We start from the raw sequence: 4,611 nt of genomic DNA on the forward strand, positions 1-4,611 counted from the left end.
AACCAGGGGTTTTGATCTCCAGGCTGCTGTGAGCCCCCTGACGTTGTGCTAGGACCCACACTCAGGCTCTTTTAAACCACTGAGTCATCTCTCCAGGCCCTCCAGGCTGCTGTGTTGATCACAGCCCCCAGCAATGCTCCAGTCATACTGTTGAATGAGGTGCTAGTTTTCCACAGCTGTGACAAATGCCTGAAAAAAAAGCAACTTAAAAGGGGGAAAGATTTCTTTGAGTCATGGACTGAGAGATGACAGTCCAGGAGGCTGGCTCCATTGTTTCTGGGCCTTCAGTGAGGCAAACATCGGCATTGAAGGGTGTGCTGGGACATCCACTGTCCTTGTTGTGCCTGGAAAGCAGAGACACAAGAAAGGAGTTTGAGATACGATAGATGTGTGTTTCCAGTGCACTTGGACCTACTCCTCCAAGGAGGCCCACCTCCTCCCCTCCCCCACCTTTCATGCTGTGTCATGAGTCTATGGGGGTGAGGGGTGATTAGGTCAGAACTATCATGGTCCAATCACCTGTCAGCAACTGGCCACACCGCTGGGTCCACACCCTCAGCACATGAGTGTTGGATTTGAGGTGATAGTTCATATACTAAGAGAAATAAAAAATAAATGAATGGTCTTCCCACATCAGGGAAAAATAAAACCCACAAAATGTCTTTGCTGGTTCAATTGCTGGAAGGCACCAGGTCTGGTTATACACTGGATGGGATAGATGTAAGCACTTTTTGGAGGAAGTAGCATCTGAACCAAGAGTGGGAAGAGTGAATGAATTCTTTTTAAAAAATTGTATTTTCATTAGGCTGGAGATATGGTTCCACGAGTAAGACACGTGTTGCTCAAGCATGAGGTCCTGAGCTCCGAAGCCGCAGACGTGCAGGCACAGGAGTGTGAACTCAGAGTGCTCCCACAGTGAGAATTCACAGTGCTCCCACTATGAGATTGGCTGCAAGACCTGAGAGTCCTCATAATATGGAGCGTCAGACAATGTGGCACAAGAAGGGACAAAGGACAAAGAGAGCCAGTCTCCAACAAGGTGGAAGGCTGGGACAGACAGCCCAGGTTACCCCCTGACCTCCATGCACACTGATCCACAACTCATACATGCCATTCCTTATTCAAGACTCTGTAGTTAATATGACATAAAATGAACATTTCTTGGGTCTGGATGGTGAATGCAGCAGCATCCTTTATATTAGACGCTGTTAGGAAGATCTCACAATGTTACATTTGAAGAAACTGAGGCCTGGGTTTGAGGTAAGAAATGTGTGACAGACACTTAGTAAATGGAACCTCTTAGCTAGCATGTCTAAAGTACTCTAAAATAGATAGATAGATAGATAGATAGATAGATAGATAGATAGATAGATAAAGGTTCGATTCACAGAGAGAGGGAGGGTACAGAAAGGGGGAGGAAGCAGGGAAGTTGGAGGAAGGGCTCCCAACATCCTGTGAGTTCTGTTCTGTCACGGTCTATGGCTGGTGACTTCATGAGAAAAGAAAGAGCAATTCAGTGCGGGCTGTGACCCTCATGGTGATGTAACCTGCACCTTCCCTCAGGCGTGACTAACAGAGGTGAAGGTTGCTGACCAAGACTCTGGGGTGAGTGAGTGCAGTGTCTTCTGGCTGTACCACTCAAAATCCTCAGTTCAGAAAACTACCTCTAAGAATGACTTTGTGTGTGTAATGGGACATTTGCTGTCTACTAATTCCCTTTGATATCTGCATGAAGTAAGCAGAGCGGGAATCCCAGAGCTACTGATGTCATTTGGGGACTCGTGGTCAGAGGGCCTTCTATCCCACCTCACAGGGGTCTACTGATGTCATTTGGGGACTTGTGGTCAGAGGGCCGGCCCTTCTACTCTACCTCACAGGGGTCTACTGATGTCATTTGGGGACTCGTGGTCAGAGCGCCCTTCTATCCCACCTCACAGGGGTCACAACTCCAAGAGTGTGTAAATTTGCACTGGTTACAATATGGTCCGGGGACCACAGCCCAGAGCTCTGTAGCTGATTGCCTTGAGCCCTCTCCCCTCCCCCCAAAGCTGTAAACACACAGAACCACAGAACCGCAGAATCACAAGGTTTCCCTCCCTGACCCCGCCCCCTCCACAGCTTCATCCTCGTCTATAGGCTCTTGAGAGACCAGGTTGGCCCATCTGTTCCTCCTCTGCTTTTGTAAATCTAAACTTTGGATTCTGAGACACTACCCCACATGTCCCAGAAGAGACCAAACCTTACTCACCGACCACTTTTCCTCTCGGGATGATACATCCCACACTCAGCTACTCTGTATAGTCAATGGGAGTCTTGAACTCTCAGTTAGGCCTTCCATCCAGTGCTATGAGCTAGAGAGGGGGCGAGGAGTCAGTCCACCCAAATCAGAGGCTCACTTAAATCTCTGAACAGGGGCTTTTTCTCTTGCATGTCCGGCACTTGCCCCACCCACCTCTATGTGCCTGGCTTCCCATTCTCTGCTGTGATTTTTCACGCTCTCAGAAATTTAGAGCTCTCAGAAATTTAGGCTGAAACTTGGGATCAATGACAGATTCGTCCATGAGACCTGACTTTAAGAGCACAAGAGCCTAAAAGTTACACAGCTCCTGTTCAGGGTTTCAGCATGGATTCAGTTCCTCTATGCTGCCGCCACTGTGGCCGCTCTCCTGCTCCTCCTCTTTGTCTCCCTCTCCCCCTCCTCCTCCTTTTCCTCCTCCTCCCCTCCTCCCTTCCTCCTCCTCCTCCTCCTCCTCCCCCTCCTCCTCCTGCTCCTCCTGCTCCTGCTCCTCCTCCCCTCCTCCTCCTCCTCCTCCTCTCCCTCTCCTCCTCCTCCTCCTGCTGCTCCTCCTCCTCCTGCTCCTTCTCCCTCCTATGATTACTAAGACCATTTTTTTCCCATACGAATCTCTGGCAGAAAAGCAGGTAGACCAGACCTGGCCGCCCACAGATTACTGGGAGTCTCCAGACAGGGAACCTGAAAAGAAGCCTTCCTTCCTGTCAGGACGCTTCCTTATTGGCAGAGCATTGCCCTCCCCAGCTGGCATTGCCCCAGGGCTCTGACCCTTCCAGACCCTGGCCACAGCCTCTCCTCTCCTTCAAAGTTTCCCAGCACTTCTAAAGAGATTGAAGATGGAAAGGCCTTTGATACTCACAACAGGCTCAGTCAAGATTCACTTCTCATTTAATGGTGGAAAGCAAAGGCCATTATTTTTGGGCTGCTCCTCCAAACAGGCTCTGGGGCCATGGGAAGAGAAACTGCAGAAAGGCTCCAGCAGTGGGTTTATAGGTCTGCGGTTGGCCCGCAGCTCTGCCACAAGCTTGGAGCTCTTACACTGACTGACTCATCTGCTTCTCCACAGCCGGGGCTTCCCCCAGTACCTGCTGCCAGCCCAGTGTGGCACACCCAGGCCTCTTGGGGCTGCCAGCATACAAGGCCAGGCCAGAGAGCTCAGCTCCCTTAGCTCTTCTCCTGTTAGCATGACCAAGCTTCCATGCGTCTGACTGTGGGATTTCAGAACACCACTCAACTAGTATATAGGCCTGGACCTGGATCTTGCTTCTCCCTTACTCCTGGGTGAACTCTTTTTAGATCCATATCTCCCATGGTTAGATGGAGGAATGGGATGGGATTTCAAGTCATTTGTCCCTTAAAGTCACTGAGGGGTTCAGAAATGGAAGTGGGAAAACACCAAGCAGCCCAAGCCTTGCAAAAACAAGGTGTTATTAAAATCCAAGAAAAAAGATGGGCAGTGTGGACCCCTCATACAGTGGAGCCCCTTTGGAGGAGCAGAGAGAAGCCGGGCAGAGTGGACCGGAGGGTTTAGAATAGGCATCATTTTAGCCCTGCACCAAGTCACTTCCCTAGCAGCCCTGCTGCTCTCTGCTCACCACTGTCTGCCTTAGACTCTCAGCTTCCACAAGGTAGGAAAGAGCTTCAAGAACGGCAATGGCAGAAACAAGGCGGGGCTCTGTACCTGGGATTCCAGACCATGGCACTGAGCAGAAACCCAGAGTTCGAAGTCTCCACCATGGCTGGGAAGGATGCCAACCTGGCCAAGTCCCTGGCTCCTGCTCTGCTTAGAGGAAGACCTTCTAGAGTCCCTGATACCAGGCTCTTCAACGTGACCACAGTCCACCACATAGCAAGCACCTATAGGTCCTTTGCTGAGTGAGGGAATAAACAGGTGAGCTTCTTCGTAAAGCAACTGTGTCTCCACCAGAACAGAAGTGGGACCTTGTGCTGGGCATGTGCTGCATGTCTGGAATCAGGACCCTTGGGATTTCAAGGCCAGCCTGAGGCTACGTAGAGACATCCTGTCTCTAAAAAAAAGGGGGGGGGGCTTGAGGAAAGAAAGGTAACGAAATATCACAGTATATAAATATATATACAATGTATATATATGACATTAACATTTCATGTAGGCATAATTAGCATAAAATATGCAAAGCACTCCTCAGAGGAGGCAGTGGCAGACAAAACATTGGGAAACATTGGCTCACAGGCTGGGAGTTTAGGTTATAATCTTCCTTCTGCCTCTTTCTAGCTGGGTGACCTTGAACGACTTAACATTTCTCCATTTCCCCACTGAAACGGAAAAAAATTATATCCAC

Source organism: Mastomys coucha, unplaced genomic scaffold (genome assembly GCF_008632895.1).
Source record: "Mastomys coucha isolate ucsf_1 unplaced genomic scaffold, UCSF_Mcou_1 pScaffold21, whole genome shotgun sequence".
Taxonomy (NCBI): domain Eukaryota; kingdom Metazoa; phylum Chordata; class Mammalia; order Rodentia; family Muridae; genus Mastomys; species Mastomys coucha.